Consider the following 20,282-nt stretch of genomic DNA (forward strand, 5'->3'; position numbering starts at 1 on the left):
AAATTGTATTTATCTGATATTTTAAGCCTAAAAGGTTGCTGTAAGGATAATTTATAAGGATCCTTGTATTTAATTAGTAAATTTTTTTTTTTCAGAAAAACATTTAATTAACTATTAATAAAAATCAAAATGTTTAAATGAACCTAAATATTTAGAAAATGTCTATACAAAATTTGACGAAAAACTTAAGTTTCTACTAAAAAACCACCTAAATTTTTAAGTCGAATAGTAATAATTTTACTGTTTTAAAAAAAGTGAAAATTGAAAAAAAACACAGTGTAAATGTTTTTCTATGCTCTAAATTTAAGAGTGACATAATTTGTTAACACTAAAATTCAGTAACTGCCTTAAACATATTGAAAATAAATAATTTTAAAAATTATTACTTAGTACCTAACCCTTTGGTAAAACTAATATTTTCTTGTTTCGTTGACAAAATGTTTGCATCATTCTAGATTTAACGTTTAGATTTTAGACTACAATATTTAAAATATAAAAAAGTCGATCAGTTATGATTTTTTCTCGATAAAATTACGGAGGTAATAGTTCATAATTATAATAAACACAACTAGATTTAATCTGTAAAAATTCAAAAATTAGAAAACACACTTAAAAATAGAAAAAAGTGAAATATAAATTAATATTACTTACGTGTATGTAGTAATGTAGTATAAGCACGATTTATCATTTAAAAATAAACATTTTTATAATAGGTAACATAGCTAGCTAATATTTCTACTGCTGGACTACTAGAAAATTGAAATTTTAAATTCAACTAACTGAAAATTTTCATAATTTATTTAATAAAATTATAAAATTTACAATACATGGGAATCTTTCATACTTGTAGGTACGTATTGTCACGAGGTTCTTTGGATAATATATAAACTTATTTTTATTTTTTAAGTAAATTATTGAACCATGAAAACAAAAAAAAAATGGTTTTAAGGGGGTGGGGATAAGTACGTTAATATAGTCCAGCGTTTTTCAAACTGTGGTTCGTGGACCCTTGGGGGTCCGCACGTATACTGGAGGGAGTTCGTGAACATAAATTGAAAATACTATTTTCTATATTATAGTATATATAAAAACGAAACTTTAATTTTTATTAAAGGGATCCGAAATTATTATTATCTCTAAGGGGTCTGGCAGAGAAAAAGTTTGGAAAACGCTGCTATAGTTTTTATGTGAAGCGAATACATTTTTACCAAGTAAGGTAAATGTTATGTATCTTTTTGAATGTGTTACTTTCATATCTACAATGAATAAGGTACCTATTCATTATTTATAAGTAAATCCTAAATAGTAATATTATCAAATAAAAAATGCAGCTAATTTATTTACAATTAAATGCAGGCCTAAAAAATTATAATGAAATAATTACTTTAAATATTACAACACACATAATAAGTAATAAATAATAATTCTGTATAACATCATATTAACTACCTACAATCTACATATATGGTTACCATTGCTACTAATAAAAAATAATATCTAAGTCTGTTTTAAATTAGCTACCTACCTGTCACCAAACTTTTTAAGATTTAAATTGTTCATGTTCGAGGTTTTTGTTATTTTAAGTAAGTACCTACCTATAAGAGTTATCATAAAAATTTAACTAATATATCCATAAAGTTAGAAGTCAATTTGAAAAATACATTTAATAATTTAATTTGGGACGCAGTGTTCGTGTTACCTTTACTTAATGGATCGATTTTAAAAGGATTTTTTAAGTGATATAAAAAGTAATTTTATCCGAAATAAATTAATAACACATTCATCATAGTACAATTATTGCAAAAATATTCTTTATTATACCTACATAACCGGTAGCTGAAAATGTAAGTTTTATAAACAGATTTTTTGAACAACTTCCTGTGGTCATTGATTATTTTGATTTATTTTGATTAATGGAAAAAACTGATTTGAAATTGAATTGCGTGACCATAAAACGAACGGACTACGTTTATGTATTATGTGTCGTTTTATACCTGTTCACCAGTTTGACAGCAATGCCATATTTGATCTACCCACACAAAAGTGACGTCATTATCCTTATATTCGTATGTACGATAATTTGTAATAATATTGAATATATTTATAGTAAGCCAAGTGCTGTAAAGAAAAAAAATTGTCGAGCTTCATGCCTTTATTATAATAACTAATCAAAATTGCGTTATAATATTAGTTACCTACTTTTACGCTTCAACGTAGACTGTACCGATGATATTGTCGGCTTATTATTATTATTATAATATGTGCTCAACCACATTCGTATAAGGCGCTCTCGTGAAATTTAATCTGAAAATGATTATTAAATATTAACATAATATTGTACACTAAAAATAATATAAATACATTCATTGTTTGTTGTACTCGTTTCATATCAGATGTATACTAGCTATAGAATGAATTGAAAGATGCTATTCATTATAACTGTTTGGTAGGTATATCGTCTTATTCAGCTGAATCGTAATTTTTATACAGCTAAAGCCGTTAAACATATTCAACTTATATTGGTTGTCATTTAACTCATGTCTCGTAGCTCTTTTTCTTAAGAGTTGTTTAAATCATTTTTATTTTATTGAAAAACAAAGGTTTTTTTTTAATAATTATTATTTTAAGTTTTTAAAGTTCTCATTGTTTTATTTTTATTTTTTTTCTAAAACGGTTGAAACGATTTTAAATTGATTTACAAAAATACAAGATATATATTATGATAATTACTTATGAATAGGCTATAGGGTATGTATTTTTACATTGCAAAAGATAATTTTTTTGGGTATAAATGGTATAATAAATTACACCAATAAAAACAATACAACATTATAAAACTATTATTTTATTCTTCTATTTTTATAGCATGACATAGTTTTGAATAGTATTACATTACAATACATTTATATGTAGGTAGATAGGTACGTAATAGCCAATAGGTACGCTTACCTATATTTAGTATTCAATATTCATCTATAAATCTAAGAAGGAAGCAATAAAATAAATATTATTAAAATGCATACTGATTTTATGACAAAACTAGCTATCTTATACCCAAATCAATAAAAAAATAAAATTAGAAAAATAGATATCTTAAGAATATCACTCTACTATGTAGATATGTAGTAAGTACCTATACATAATATAACTATAAACAACTCACAATTTCACAAAACTTGCCTTAAATTATATTCAAACAAATAACTATTTTCTTTTCTTTAGCTACTATTATAATATTATAAAAATTTATAGCTTTTTTCTTCTGTCAGCTATATTCAACAAATGTGTGTAGAAAAATAAAAACTAAGCAACAAAAAAATAGTATTTAGCCTATATAAAACATTATACGGATCTTGCTAAATCTACTAACGGACATTTTATGAAAATCGATCGAAAAATGGATTTCGTAACTATTATAATAAGGGTTCATTCACTTTACGCCTTTGATTTTATATATATATCTAGTAAAATTATTTATAGATGAACTTTTGAAGCCGTTGTCTGTGACAAATTAAACAAAGTCAATTGATTTATCATGTCTTAAACTTGTTAAATGTAATATCTAGATATAGGTATTTTCAAATAAATCATTTAGATGGTTTTGACGCGGGCTTAAAATTGTATGCAATTATTTTAATTACTGTTTTATTGTAAGTGACCAATAGCAACCATATTGTACATAAAACAAAAAAATATTTATTTTTCGCGATCTAACTTAACTTGAGTGACTGAGTGAGCCCCTCTTTAAAACCCAAAACTAAGAAAATGTACTTCGAAAAGATGAAAGATTAAAATGATAATATTATATATTTTAATATTTTGTATTATTAATAAAAAAAATAAAAAACATTCCCAGGTACGCTTATGTAAATAAATGTTAACATGTTTTATTGTTTTTATAGGTAGGTATTTGTGTTAACATATGTGTAAGACAGCGCGCGACGTTGTGTAAAAACAAAATGTTAAAAACAACACTATGTTTGTATGTTAATACATCAATACTTAAGCTTATAACTTAAAGATTCGAACTTGACCTAGTACAAACTAAAATAAAAAAAACCAAACTAGCTACTTAACAGAACGCCGCTATACTTCAAGGTTCAATTTTTTTTTTTTTTTTTGGACGAGTGTCTGACAGTTGAAGAAAATACTGAATTTTTAATGATCAGTAAGTAATAAGTATCTACGTTTTCTTTCTTGGCATCAGAACTTTTTTTTTTAAAAAAAGTCCTTCAACTTTAAAAAAAAAGGTGCTTGTTGTACAAAAACATAAATAAGATTACATTTTACATTTTTTTTCGTACCAATAGTTTTATTTACCAACAGGTAATTTATTAATAAATTTGTTCGGTTATTAGTATGAGACGTATGCGATCAATTTTGACCAGGCAATAAACTTATAGCAATATAACCATACAATAAAAATCGATTTTAGTCAGTGCAGTATTATACTCGGACATTGCGATTTGAGTCGCTTTTTCAGGTACTTGTGGACTGAAAATGTTGTCCAACATACGTCATAATAATATTGCACATTGTCTCGTATAGTTATACACAACTATACAAGACTTAATGTTATTATAACGGAGCTTGTCGTAAGCGCGTACGCCAGCAGATGACTATAACGTGAATAGTAGATAACCTTCGGTTGTTTCCATATTTAGTATCAAAACCCCTTGTACGCATTAGCAATAGTAATATAGGAACCTATATTATATTCGTTTTTACTTTCAAAACTACCTCCATATCGAGACAACTTGCGTGACCACAGGGCTCTAAAGATGACAAACGTGCAGCGCGTTGATAGGTATATTGTATTTTTTCTCTCTAAATAGAAGTTAAAATAATCATACATTATGCATATAGTGTTGTGCGTGATAGTGTTTTGATCGATTTTTCGATGCAAAATAGAAAATAAAAACACCCCAATGATGCTTTTTCATTGATTTTGGACGTGCGTGAGAAAATGACAAATACAAAATTCACACTCTGCAATATGATGATATACATTTAACGCAAATAATATTATTTTTAATATCATAGCTATAATTGACCTATTATCAAATTTCGAGCCTCGTGTTCGCGAGTTTTTTTTAATTTTAAAGCTAGTGTTTAGCATTCTAGAATAGTTAGTTTTAATTTTTATATTATTTATTATATATTTTTAAGGTATAAAACATTTTGTAATATTACAATATTTAAAATTCTAAATAGGTGGCGATGGCTGGACTTGATGGACTGATGTGGGTGAACGATGAACATATTTGAGGATTGATGCTTTCCCTTGAGTCTATTATTATAGTTTGTGACAATAAGTTTTTATATTTATTATACGGTTGAAATAGTTGATAGTTTATACAAGTCCATCTTTTCTTTTTAAAATCTTAAACACGCCACTGGGGCTTTAAATATTTTATAAACGATTAAAATGATTTGTGGTTTGTAATTTGTAACTCGTTAACCCAAAAAGTTGTGTGCATATTTAAGTAGGAATACCATTTATCATAGACAACATTTCTGCTTTTAAAATTTCAGTTTTTATTCACCATTTTGAAAGGTTATATAGAAAATAACGAAAAAACAATATAATAAAAATCACTTATTTTACCTTATTTGACAATATTTGAGTGAAGCAATAATAGGTTCTCTGAAACGTTTTTCTATAATTGAGTAATTTATTCCGCCGGTCTAATATTATATTTTAGCGATACAATGTTTATAATGAATAAAAATCGAACGATCTAGAGTCAAATGTTATGGGCTATGAGTAGCTTGCGGTTACAAAACTAAACTGTCATGAGTTTTTATTTTGTAGTAAAATGATCATCAATTATAATAGTCTAATTTTTCGTTATAATGACTTGCAGAAGTGCGGAAACGAGTCATATAAATGCGTAAAAAAATAGGTCTACTTATACAATAAGGTGTCTAAAATGAATTTAAAACATTAAACAACCTAATACAGCCAATATGGGGAGTTTTTTTTTGTGATACACGTGCGTACGAACATTTTACCGTTCTGTTTGTAACAACAATAAAATAATAATAGGTATTGTACACATACGCACGTAGGAAGATAACATATACAGTGTACCTAAAGTATTTTATTCTTTTAGCATTATATTTTTATTGAAATGCATTAACTTATTTTCTACATCGTTTAACCTATCATAATAATATGTAATTTGAAAGTTGAATTTCAAACACTGCAATTTTGTTCAGTATGCAGCTGTAGAAGACCGATAGAAAATCCAAAATACCATATATATTATAATTCACATTATACTATTATATTATATATGTATATATATTTGTATACTGCTGCAGTCTGCGACGTTGATTTATGCTGTAGGAAAATGTAGGAAGTATATTATATTACTTTCTCCGACTTGACGTATCGAATAAAATTATAATAACGACCTGTAACAATTAACATTAAATATAATATTACCATTGGTCGATACAATTGCAAAATTATATGTCGATATGTGTGTATATATTTTATAGTAGGTAAGTTGCAGGTGTAATTAAAATCTATAATAGAACTAGTCATAGTTACCTGTATGTGATTTTTAATCGAGAGTGGATCGTTTATAACATGTATATGCTTGACAAAAAAAAAAAAAAAAACGCAGTCTAATCAAGACACCTTGAACGTTTTTAAAAGTCGAATAATACTTGGAATCTGTCTGTTTCATTCTATAGTCATTCGAGGACATGAGACGTTGAGACAATTTCGTTGAATTATTATTGTGTTACGTTGACATAGGTCAAAATAGACGTCCAAACAGGATAGTACCTTCTTAAGAAACACGGAATATCATATAGCCGTCGGCGCGGTTGTTAAAAAAAATATATTGATAAAAGTGTTAGCCAGTATAAACTCTATTAGGTATATAAATAATACATGTCACGAAGCATGGATTTTTATCTCTCTAATATACATCGACCTGGCCTAAAAGAGAAAAAATAATGGTTACCTTGTTTTGCTCGATCTAACAAATTAGATATCTTATGAAATTTGCTTTAATATTTACTCGAGTGTACAAAAAAATATTCTGATAGTTATCAATACTATATGAAGGCGTTAGGCGACTATAGATCAACTTACGTACATTTTTACTATTGTCACACATTGTTAGGCTTTTTTATTTTTCTATCGTACTTTCAATATTTTCTAAAATAGTTTCTGTGCTTATGTTTGATGAAATTTAATCCATTTACTCAAATGCATACACCACGCATACAGACAACTTGACGAAATATGATGAAATCTAAAAAATAAAAAAATATTTATTCAAGTATGATGAAAATGATTTAATCGGGTGTCAATTGAATATGATTGACGATCGTATTGTGAAGATCGCCATAAACGTGTACCTACAGATAGTCTGAATAGATAAAATTAAAAAAAAAAATTAAAATATAAAATATGAAGACGTGTTTTAATTCTATGAATACGTTTATGATTAAACTTAATCTCAGGATTGCTAGTTAATGTCAAATACTATAAAATTTATATTTAATAAAAATAAAAATAATGAACTATATCAGGTACCATGTATAGTAAATGATATTAACATTTGATTTTCCTTTCTTCTATAAAAATTGAAAAATTGAAACCTATTCGTATCTTATGAATCGTTAAGACGCATATGTATATTATATTATTATGAATTTTACTATACGTAATGATATTTCTTTTGAAATATTATATTATTTATACTTATACTATGAGTATTGAATCTATTTTGTTTTTTTACGGCATTTACAAAAAGATATTATTAATTTATTATTATATTAATAGCTAAATAAAAAACATATTACGAAGTATACAAGTATACTTATTAGTAAGATAGGCTAACATAGGCCGTCAGACCATCTTCGCTCAGAATTGTTTTTTGTAAACAATGATATATCATTAAATTCAAATTTAATTCAACCATAATAGTGACCCACTCAACATTTAATGTACAGTAGAACGTTATCTACTTACCTACCTTTTTAATGATTTATCATTTAAATACTATTATTGTATCGACGATTTTGTACCTAATAATATAGTGCATATATAATAGGTATACATTCGTAAATTTGTTTAATATTATATTTAAGAAATAATTTGGAAATATAAAGTAATATTTTTTTTCAGTGTGGGTATGGATTGAATTATTTTTGAAAAGTCAAGGATCTGAAACATAAATTAATTAAAATATAATACTGTTTTGTATTTGTATTTCTAGTTTTAGAAGTTGTCTTTGTGCTGTATTCTTTATACTAGCTACTTCATATCAATATCATAGATATATTCATTTATATCAATAGGTAATGTAATAATTATAATAGTAATAACTAATTTAACCTGAGGCTCGGTATTTTCTATTGTATTTATTATCTTCTACAGTTAATCATATGTGTGTGTGTGTAATTTAAAAAAATATATGAGTAATAACCAGGGGCGTCCCTGGTTCAATTTTTTTTGTGGGTGGGGGATTAACTTAATATAATGTGCGTACTTACATATGTTATCGATAGAATAACATGAATTATTACATGATTAATAAGTATAAAGTAATGTTCAGTCGTCATAATTCGGAAAATGTATCATACATTTATTTTATTTTATTTTATTAAAGATTTATAAATAGTAATAATCACGAGTTACAAGTAGGGCATACGCGAGTTGCTATCGTATGGGATATGGGCAAAAAAGACACAACTCAATACGTATTTTGTGAAATGCAAATTAACTATCAACCAGTAAGCATCATAACCTCCTCTTGTTGAATGCCGACAAAAAAAAATTTTTAAAAGATAAAAAATGTTCATGAATTCAACCAATAGTCACAAGCCACTATACAGGACAATAGATGAGGTGACAAACAAACATCTCCTAAATTTTAAAAATAAATTACAATATACAACTTGTTGTAATATTATAATATATTATAATGTGTAATATCTAGTACACCTACTCGGAACTCATACTACTATATCATAATATCATATTATAATTATTACATTTTTTGCATTACTGCTATTATTGCACAAAAAAAGGTTAATATATAACGTAGTAGTAAACAGTTATTGAAATAAAAGTGTTGTATATAAAAATGGATCTAGTAGGTAGTCATTTCGTTTAGCCATTTGCCTTTTCTCTTGGTATAGGCTTAGCTATTTTTTTTTTAAAGTAGGTTGAAACTAGATTTTAATTATGAAATATAATTTATTTCAAAAATGATTAACATATAAATCATCTTTACTATAATAATTTATTTTTACACTATAGTATACCCTGTATACCTATAATTTCTTTGAAATTTTGAGTTGTCACTAGGTGTGGTTTTATAACTATATTATATACCTTATTACCTAAAGCTAATTCTTATAACTTAATGATGTTTTGATATGTTACCTAACAAGCGTACAAATACTCAAACTTTTATTTTATTGATATATACCTACAATCTACATCTCAAATCCCAATATAGTGTGTAAATACGTTTTCAGATGATAAAAAATAAATTTAATTCATTTTATTGAAAAAACAGTTTTAAAATTATTAATTATGATGATATTTTTGTAACAATGTAAAACGAAAAAAAACTAAAAAGCAATTTACTTGAAATTATACAATTTCTTCAGAATACTTTACAAATACTTATTAGTTATTACTTAAATATTTTAATTTACTTCATAAAAATATTAGTAAACACAAATTAATTAATTTTCACCAACGCAATATACCTATTTCATTAGAAACTGCTAATTGCTAGAGATCCTATACGGCTATACCAAAACATAAATAATGTATTCAAGTAATTATAATTAAATTAATAATAATACAATCATTGAATCATGTTCACACTTGACTAAATACAAACAAAACCATACATTCACAAAAATTAAAAAAGAAAAAAATAAACAATATTAAATAGTAAATCTACCATTTAACGATAATAAAAGCCATATTACACCTATGACATTATAAACTAATTTACATCAATATTTTGAGAAAATATTCGGTTTTAGTATTTAAATAAAAACAAATAGAGAATTTTCAATGAAAATAAAAATATCGATGTCATAAAATACTCAGTTAGAAAAATTGAAAAATTTGTGTTTTTTAATGACATCAGATTTTATTTGTGTATATTTATAATAAAAATTGAGTGAAAAAATAAATAAATAGTCTAGTCTTAATATTTTAATAATCATCAATTGTAAATTTTAATTACCTATTTATCATTGTACCCAACTTATTAAAATATATTGAAATATGTAATCAAATGGCAAGACACTTAAGTTATTACTTTTTTACAGCTGATACGTATACAAATTCGTTATTAATTTAAATATCATTCATCACATAAACGAAAATATAAGTAATCCTTTATTGTATTATTGGAACAACTTAAATAAACTAAAATTGTTTTAAAATTCTATTCATATATTGTATATGACGGATTGAATTTGAATATTATTATAAACTGTATAACTTATTTAAGGGTACATTATCATTAAATATTAAAAGCTATTGATTAAAAAAAATATATGTAATACATTGAGTACACAATTTATTTCACTAAATAATTTTATGACCGAACAACATAACACCTTATAAAAAAATGTAAATTGGAAATGCATATACTTATTATAATTAACATAAGTAGTTACTATGATTTATTTAAACAAAAATGTATATGCAGTAAAATCCTATAAATTGTACACAACTAAAGATAATATGTTATAATATATAGGTACACATATTCCCCGTAAGCGATATTTATTATAAAATAGAATATTTAGTGTTATACCTACTCGACCACTCGTGCTTAATCACTAAACATAAATGCATTATTTTGTAAAACAAATTTTGTGTAGAAGTTAATAAAATTGAAAAAATGAAGTCTAATGATAATATTTATTCATATAAGCGTTAAATAATATAAATGCATAATTTTAATGAACATGGTAATATTTTTATTAGCATTTGAAAATTCAAATTGTACTGTTGTAACTTGTAGGTGTTCAGGATGTTTGGGTGTAGCAAAATAAAGACATCTAACATTATAAATGATCTCAACTTTATTGACTACATGTATTGACGTATTTTGCACAATTGAAATATTCGCGTAGGAAATATTGCATATTATTGAACATATCAACTATTAAAATTGAACAACATAAATTTTAAACCTAAAATATTGAGTTATAAAACAAACTTTAAACAATAAATAACAAAGATTATAATCAGATTGTAATCCTCTGAAACATTGATTATTTATACAATTTTTATAGTAAATACTAAACAGTAATAGTATATAAATTATAAGTAAACTCTTGAGACAGATTATTTTGTATAAATCCTTCATTTATATAAACACTATTCGTCACATTTACGAACATGTAATTAATCGTATATTTCCATATATGGTATGACTTAAATAAACTAGAATATTTTGAAAATTCAATTGATATATTTTACAATCCAATTGGTGGATGAGTGTAAACTACGTTCAAGGGTACATTGCCAAAAAATAAAATGCTTGATATAAATCAAGGTCGGTTGTAGATTAACTTTAAAAAATTGAGAGTCAACGAGGTTAGTAAGCAATATAATATAATACTCGTGTAATCAATATGGGGTAGATATTTAAATTTAAAATCAATAATAAATAAATCAACGCATTAAGATAAAATAGCTTTGGTATTGTTTTACACTACAAGGTCAAGATTTTGTAAATATATGATTTCTTGTGCTTACATTTGTTTACGGAAGTTTTTTCTTATGTCTTTCGCAATTCACTCAAATCTTTTACAAGAGATTAAAAAAAATGAAACTCTAAAAAATATTTCGAGTTAAATTTTTGATTTATATATGTATAACTGAATCACTTGATAGGTTATACTATACAATAGAGCAGATATCGATGCTGCATGAAACTTGTGATTATTTCTATTTCTTTAGTGTTAAAAAAATATACAACCTAATAAAAACCCAATAATAAGTCTTTTGCTTTTTTCAACATTTAAAGTAGATAAATATTTTTGTATAGTTGTGTAAACGAGTAACGAAACAGTATAAATACATCATGTAAACATAAATAAACAAAACATTTACATTAACGCTTAAAAAATTGTTAAAAAGTAGGTACGTCATTAGTTTTAATATATTTAAAAAAGATATTGGATATATACAAAATTATAAATATAAACAAGTGTACTATACTAACAAATTATTATAATACTATTTATATTACATAATAAGGAAGTATTAAAAACTCCATAAAACGTAATTTTAATTATTTTTTGTAATTAAATCATTTAGGTTCGTGAAAATAAGTATATTTTAAATAATATTTCATCATATATTTGCTGAAATTCAATGTACCCATGTTCTATAAAAGTATAGTGTATAAGTAAGCAGTTTAAAATTTACTTTAGATAAATGAGATGTGTCTGTTGGTTCATTTGTGAAACACAATTTTCCCTCTTGACATTTATGGTGACTTTAAATAATGAAAAATATTTGTAACCGTGGACTATTATCCCAATAGGTTGCATCATCATCATTGTTATTGTTGTTAACCTGTGTAAATAGTGACAAATATTATAATGACGATGTCGGTAAAATGAATTGTCGCCGATTTTACTAGCTCTGTCGTGTTCACCGTTTTACCTTATCGGTTGAAGTGTTTAGCGGGAAGGGGCTTACCGCTACATCATACTTCATAAGTAATAAACATCAGCTACCTATAAATAATATAAACAGTCTAAACAAGCGTTTTGTCTTAATGGTTAATGCATCGTTGTAGGATACCACATAATGTCGAATTTATATTTGTGCACATTACTTTGTTGGTAATAAAATGAAGCCTATCAAATGATATACTCTTACATATATTAAACAGTTACGACAAGACTGCCGCATAAGCAAAAGTGCTTACAAAGTTTAAAATCTTTTTTTTTTTGTTTTTAAAAACTCGCTGTCTCATCACTACAATAATTTGATAACCGTATGATTTTCGACAAATTCTAATTTCCGCCTAACTTTTTACCATCACAGACCCGACGAAATCGATCCGCGTGGGCGACGCCACCGAGAGGTAAAGACAATGTCGGACGGACAACCGGACCCGAAAGGTCTTATATATATTTATAAACACACATTAATGAGGCAACACATAACTCGTCCTCCTACTCCGATTGTTCTCGTCCAACCTCCGAATGTGTGAATCGATCCTACACGTATTTCAATTAATCGCATGTGGTGCCGCGTAGTGCGTGGAGGAACCACGCTGATTTTTATTCCATCTGTATCCCCCGTAAATGTCCCGGAAAACGAGTAATATTATACGAAAACCAGCACGTTTTAACCGAACATCGACTTATTGTCTATTGTAATATATGCTTATCGGATTATCGTTAACGGATATCGTTGTAGATGTGTAGCATTTTATTTCAATAGTCATCGATCAATTTAGTTGATGGCAAATACTGAATAATAACATGTTTGGGTACAATTTAAAAAATCGCCAACATATTTTTATTTCCGCGAACCCGAAAAACCAACAAACAGTTATGAAGAATTATGCTAACTAATATTTATGTTAATATTAATTATTACGTTTACATATTTTATTTTTCTGTTTATGATTTAAATATTATTATTTATTAGTATAATATTATCAGAATTAGGCAATGGACATAACTGTTTAAAGCTAAAATATAGTTATTATATTATCCGTCAGTTGTAGTGTACAATTGCACACATTATTTAAAACAAATATTGTCATATTATTTTGTTGTACATTATTGATCTACCATAATATATGTGATTATTTATTGTGTTTTTAATGCTCATCGCTGGCTTATGTCATGTTTATGTGTAATCGTGAATCATGTCAGGAATAAAGTGAAAATTACGTTTTTTTTTATAAATACTTAGGCTCTGTTTTTTACAGTTGTTATTAGAAACTTAAGAACCAACACCTCTAAAATAAATGCATGATTATGTATTAATATTGAGTAAATGGAAGTATCTATTAGATACTTAGATATGTAATATTTTAATAAAATATGACAAGTAGACTATCGTGCAATTCATGCAAAGTATCGCGAGTTAAAATTGAAAATAATATATTGTTATATAAAATGAGTTTTTAGTAGTGATAATCTTAGTTTCTATAGTAATATTACCACCTACATGTGTTGCATCTCTGTCTTACACTGTTGCATAGAAAATCTATGTACCCGATTCTTACTAGGTATATGAAGTTTATTTATAGTTAATATTAGAGCAAATTAACATATTATCGAATTTGTAGAAGAGAATATATACTGTAGTCGCATGAAGAGTTTTTTTCATAAATTTATTTTAAAACAACTTATATGCATTTGAAATTATTAAAAATGATTTGAGTAGGTCTTAATGTCTTATTATAACAACTGATTTTAAAATTAAAATATGAATAAAAATGTTCATACTCGGACGCAGTTTATATTATCCTCTACAAATTCAATGATATGTAAATTTGCTTTAACATTAACTATAAAAATAAACTATAGTAAGACCACTAAGACCTACGTAAATTTGACATGCTGATAGTGTGTGTACCTAATTAGAACGAGTGAAAAGACATACAACACATGCGGGTGTAGTGTTTTCTTAGTGTATTAAATGTAATCACAATGTAGACTAAACACCTCTCAATTATGTATAAATTATTTTTTTTCTTGAATTGTTGTACACTATAGGCTATAATCACTATTTAAAATGTTCTCTAGCAAAAATAATTAAAAAAAAATACACACATTGTATACAAATGCCCAACTGTCATTTGATTTTGTTTCATTTAAAATACCACCAAAGCAACTGTCAACTGCCATATTATTATATACGTGCAAGTTAAAGGTAGGTTGGGTTTCCTCTGGACTATAATTTATCTATCATTCATCATTGTCATATCTCACAAATTACTGACGGGAAACTCTTTAAATAAAGCTATTTGTAAAATTTGTCAAAGTAATATTGAGTGGAAATGACAATATGACCCACTCAAACCATAACTAGTAAATTCATAGCCATGAATTTTAATGACTTCACTACCATTCCCACTCAATGCATATATAGGAATATTATTCTTAGGAAAGTTCTATTCCATAAAATTCGTATGCAAAGTATGGCGTTATATAATACTAATAATATTAATAATAATTATATTTTATTTTTAGATAAAATGCATTATAATATTAGTATTGTTAATGTTTATTACCTATTTCAACTTTCTAGACATTAATATTTTGTAGATGATTAGTAATTAATAAAACGAAAGATCTCTTGAGTAAATAAATATAATACACTTCTACATAGATTTTTATGATTACCATTAATAACAACATTTAATAAAAATTTCGATTAAATAACCAATCCTTAGTTATTAATATTATATATTATAAAATACAATATAATCATTAATCATAAAAATTCGTTGATTTCTATAGGTTCTTTACAGTATCCAAGTATCCAGCCTAAATAGGTAGGTTTGATATATGCTAATTAAGTAACTATAACATTGTAATTTTATACGTATGTACTTAACTTTTATTTTCTTTAAATTTCTGTGGACTTAAAATATGAAAAGAGCTTAAAATAAAATATTAACGCTGAAAAATGTTTATGAGTGCTAATACGTATGACATATAACTGTTCGATAGTACAAACGGAATTTTTTTTTTAATTATATAACTTTATTAGTAATAAACATTAATAACTATAATCGTTTCGACATTATATTTTTCATGATTGATTATAACAATTATTTTGTGATAATTTCACATTGTTCGAGTTTATGTTCTATTACAAAACAGCTTTAATGATATATTATTTTAAAATTAATTATTAATTTACAATAGTATTATTTTAGATCTAAATACTATTTAGTGATTCAAAATAATTTGATTTTTTTTATTATGTTTTTATAATATTTCCGTCGTAATGATATGATTTAAAAGACAGTGATGCGTGGTAGATACTAGATAACACCACAGTGATTTGAACGCATTGATATTTGCATAAATGCATAATAATCATGACTAGCAGAACTCTAGTAAAAAGTTCTTGCTCTGTTCAGCTTTCAGCTAACAAGAAAAACATTTTTTTTTTTTAATACACCTATCTGTAATATAATATTATTCTTTTATATTTTATTATATAGGTACATATTGAAGCATTTTTTTAATCGTACATTTATTATGATGTGTAAAAATTAAATCTTTAGTATATATTATATTCAAGTATATTTATAACAAATATAACTTTCAATTCAGAAATAGTTTATGTTTTTCGTTCATTATATTAAATCATTTAAATCAAAACATTATTTTCTACATAGTTCGATATTATATTTGCAAAGGTTTTGTTATCAATTTCTTAAAATGTATTTTTATAATCATTTACGTATAATGTATGTATACGATTAAATTGCAATAACATGTCTTAAGATTCTGTATAAGTAAGTGAATTTATTATCATATTATGGAATGTAGTGATCCCTGTTGTTGCGTGTCAAATTGTTAAATAAATAAATCGATAATTCTTGAAACTTCAGCTGCAGCGTTTAGTACATATAAGTATAATATTAAGTTGGTTTGAATGCAAGCGTAGATCAGGAATAACGGGTGTCGCCCACTTTATGTCGCAGCAGTATTCCGCGGTGAGACGCAGTATGTAATTTTTTTTTACTGCGCGTGTTGCCGATAATATAATAATTATGCTCCTCTTAAAAAGGAAATGGCGCAATCTTCGGGGAGAATCGACATTGTCAAAAAAAGTCGAGTAATGTGAAAATATATTGCGATTATAAAATGCGTATATATTATTTCTGTGTCCACGCATATTGTAATAATTACACATCCGACATATTTCCACGACACAGTAAATAATATATTTATTTCACCGAATTAAATTTGATATTATTACTATACGATACAAAGAAAAGAACCTTACAATAAATATACGTATTGCGTGGTTCTCGACAGTTGTCTTGAATTTCGATTCTTCCACCACTCCCCGTTGTCAAAAAAACATTGTGTTCATCACTTTTGTATTATTATTACTATTATTATTAGATGTTATACACAAAACTTAAAAAGACTGTATTATAAATTATAATTAATATAGTAAGTAAATAACAGTTGTACATTTGTTCTTTCGTTGTATTTACGTTCCTCATATACTTATAAATTATAATATGGGTATGGGTACGTATGAGATACTTGTGTCTGTCTGAAATTATATAATATAACACTGCTATAGTAATTATCAAATCTTTCCTATTTGAGATAAATTTAAATTGTTCTACTCTACTCTATATTATTATTATTTTGGTTTTGAACCTACTTTGATAAATAAGCATTACATAGATAATAATTTATTGTGTTCTCGGCTGTAAATTTTGATTTGAAATTTAAATATACTATAGAACGATACTAATTTTTGGAATCTACTGATGGTTAGTAAAACGAATCTACGTCGTTGTATGAAAGACATAATTTATCTGTGAAACATCCACAACTCACAAGTTACATATTGTATACATTAAAATATATATAATATATGTATACAGAGTGATTCACCAAAATATCAAGAAATATATTACCTATGTACCTAGTACCTATACTTATAGTGTTTGGGCTCGTTTACCCAGTTGTTTATGAGTTTCGTTATTGCGATGAAATGAAAGGTAATCGCTGCCGTCGGCGATTCTGCTACAGACGTAGGTATGTCTATAAAAAAAAAAATACATTCTTGCAACTGCTATATTGTTTAGTAGCAGTCAAACGCGGCGCCGCATCTGCCAATAGAAGAATTTAGAAGGAAGACCTATTAGTATCTAATATAGGTAGGCATTACTCGTCCATATTGGCTCGCGTCGACAAGTAAACAAAATATTTTTTTTTATTCTAAGATTCAGACAACATTACAATACAAATACTAAAATATAAAAAAAATTATATTTTCTTCATTACTTGTTTTCCATTCATATTAACGATGTTATTGTTACCGTTTTTCTGGTAAATGAAATATTACCCTTGTTCCGCGGATTACGATTTAAGACTACAACAATCCAACAAATACATTTCATAAGATAAACAATGATAAATTTAAGTGGTGATAGTATTTTTTATACTCACATTTCGTTCAATTTTTCAATTAATAATTATCTACGAGACAATTTTCTGTGCTTAACAATTTATATCCATATGAAATAATTTTTATTTATAATAAATGTTTTATGTTTAGATGACTATGATGACTATACGGATTTAGAGTTACTACGTATTTAAAAATTTACACAGGCAATGGAAAGAGGCGGCCCACCCATTCTCTCCCATAAAACCACAACCGCGGTAGAGATATTTTCCGACGATTCTGCGTATATTGAACTGTTAGAGCTTGTGACAGATTATATGCATAAACCTATTAACATGGAGTAACCAAAGAGTGGGATTCAATATCTGTTTTTAACCAAAACTGTATAATAATAAATGAAGATCAAAAATCAATTCTGCCAGGAGCTTGGACTATAAAAATGGTAAATAGTAATTTATTGTTAAGAAAAATTTCAAAAAACCGCTTCCCAAAAACATAATTTACGTGTATAATTGTGACGTGCATTTAGACGGAGTTGCTATATAAATACACGTGAAAATCTCTAACACTCGTTTCATCCAAAAAGAGATTACACATATAAATAATTTACAACAAATAATTGTTTAGTTTGCAATAAAGCCTTTAGTGTCTATAGCTTAGAGACCAAAAATGTATGCTGTCATTAGTCATTACTCATTACGTTTTATTAAACCAAATTGTTGGTCTTAAAATTACTTTCTTTTAAGGGAAGGGCTAATCGATATCACACCACATTCCAAACTATAAGATTTATATCAGCTGATGATATTAATAATAACAACAACAACAATAATAATAATAACTTGTTGCTTTTATACCTTACAAACATCAGGAATATAATTTAACTAGTAGGTATATCGTATACAAGTTTATCGATGTTTCGAATTACAAGCGTCATAGAATTTAATGTGAACATTAAATATTATTATAGTACAACGACTACAACGCATACAATATTTTATACTAAGTAAGGAAAAAATAAGTAAAACAACCAAAGTACGTTTATACACAATTTTAAAATGTATTTTCACTTATTTACAATCACGTCGATCGCAATGTGCCGATAGTCAAAAAATTAAAATAATATAATTTATGTTAAGATTTCTCCAGAAATCTTTGCCTATACCCGTACTATTATGGTTTTCACAATTTTATAATCTTGTCTGTACGCCATCGTTTAAAAGTCGTGTGACAAGATAATAAATTCAGATTTAGATAATATGTGACGACACAATATTATACCAATATTATGTATTATAGTTGGATCGATTGTGAAATTATATCATAGCTACCTGGAAGACTGGCTATGTATTTTGGATGTAATGAAATGATGTTACATTATATTTATTTGATATTTAAATTTTTTTTAAATCATTCCATGATAAATGTATGCATAAATACACCTAACGCTATTATGTATGTAACGCCTAAATAACCATCTATAGTACAATGGGACATTCAGTGAAACAGTGACAAATAAAATAATCTTCTTTTAGTTCTTTTCATATAATAATTTATTACACTTCGATTAAGTTGTTTTAAATACATATATCATAATAATTAATGATGATTTCCAACAAAAGCAATAGATTTATTTTGCGTAGTATAAAACATTGTCTATAATAGTTTTATGATTATTTTGTTTGTACTTTTTTTAATGGTTATTCATATTTACTATTCAATAATTTTTGCTTAAAAATTAATTTTTTTTTAATGTTTATTATGATTGTACTTGTTTATATTTAAATATATTTTATAAGCATACATTTACACATGCAGTGGTTTAGTGATTAAAAACTACGTTTATGATTTTATTCAGAGTTTTAGTTGTTTGAATAATACGAAGGACATTTTGACGTATAGACAATATAAATATAATAGCTATTAAAACAATATACCTATTTATTTGACTTTTTTATAATTAAAATAAATTAACCACTTTTAAAATTACATAATTACATATTATAACTATATATTAGGAATATATTATTATTTAAACAATGTCTATACTTTTTTTTGTGTACAATATTATAATTTATAGTTAAAAATTTTGGTATTATCTTTATTTTTTGTTGATATTCTTTTC

The 20,282-nt window shown here is 25.9% G+C and overlaps 1 long non-coding RNA gene across 3 annotated transcripts; it reads left to right on the forward strand.

The window, feature by feature from the left end:
* Positions 1-1,083: 1,083 nt before the first annotated feature.
* Positions 1,084-5,362, forward strand: LOC126555941 (uncharacterized). Of its 3 annotated transcripts, XR_007607028.1 has the most exons (5): positions 1,084-1,583; positions 1,639-1,748; positions 1,862-2,066; positions 3,903-4,168; positions 5,215-5,362. It is a non-coding gene; the product is annotated as an uncharacterized LOC126555941 (long non-coding RNA). The 3 variants fall into 3 exon arrangements; XR_007607027.1 differs by having other exon boundaries at positions 1,639-2,066; XR_007607026.1 differs by lacking the exons at positions 1,639-1,748; positions 1,862-2,066 and having other exon boundaries at positions 1,090-1,583.
* The last annotated feature ends 14,920 nt before the right edge of the window (positions 5,363-20,282 follow it).

Source organism: Aphis gossypii, chromosome 1 (assembly GCF_020184175.1).
Source record: "Aphis gossypii isolate Hap1 chromosome 1, ASM2018417v2, whole genome shotgun sequence".
NCBI classification, from domain to species: domain Eukaryota; kingdom Metazoa; phylum Arthropoda; class Insecta; order Hemiptera; family Aphididae; genus Aphis; species Aphis gossypii.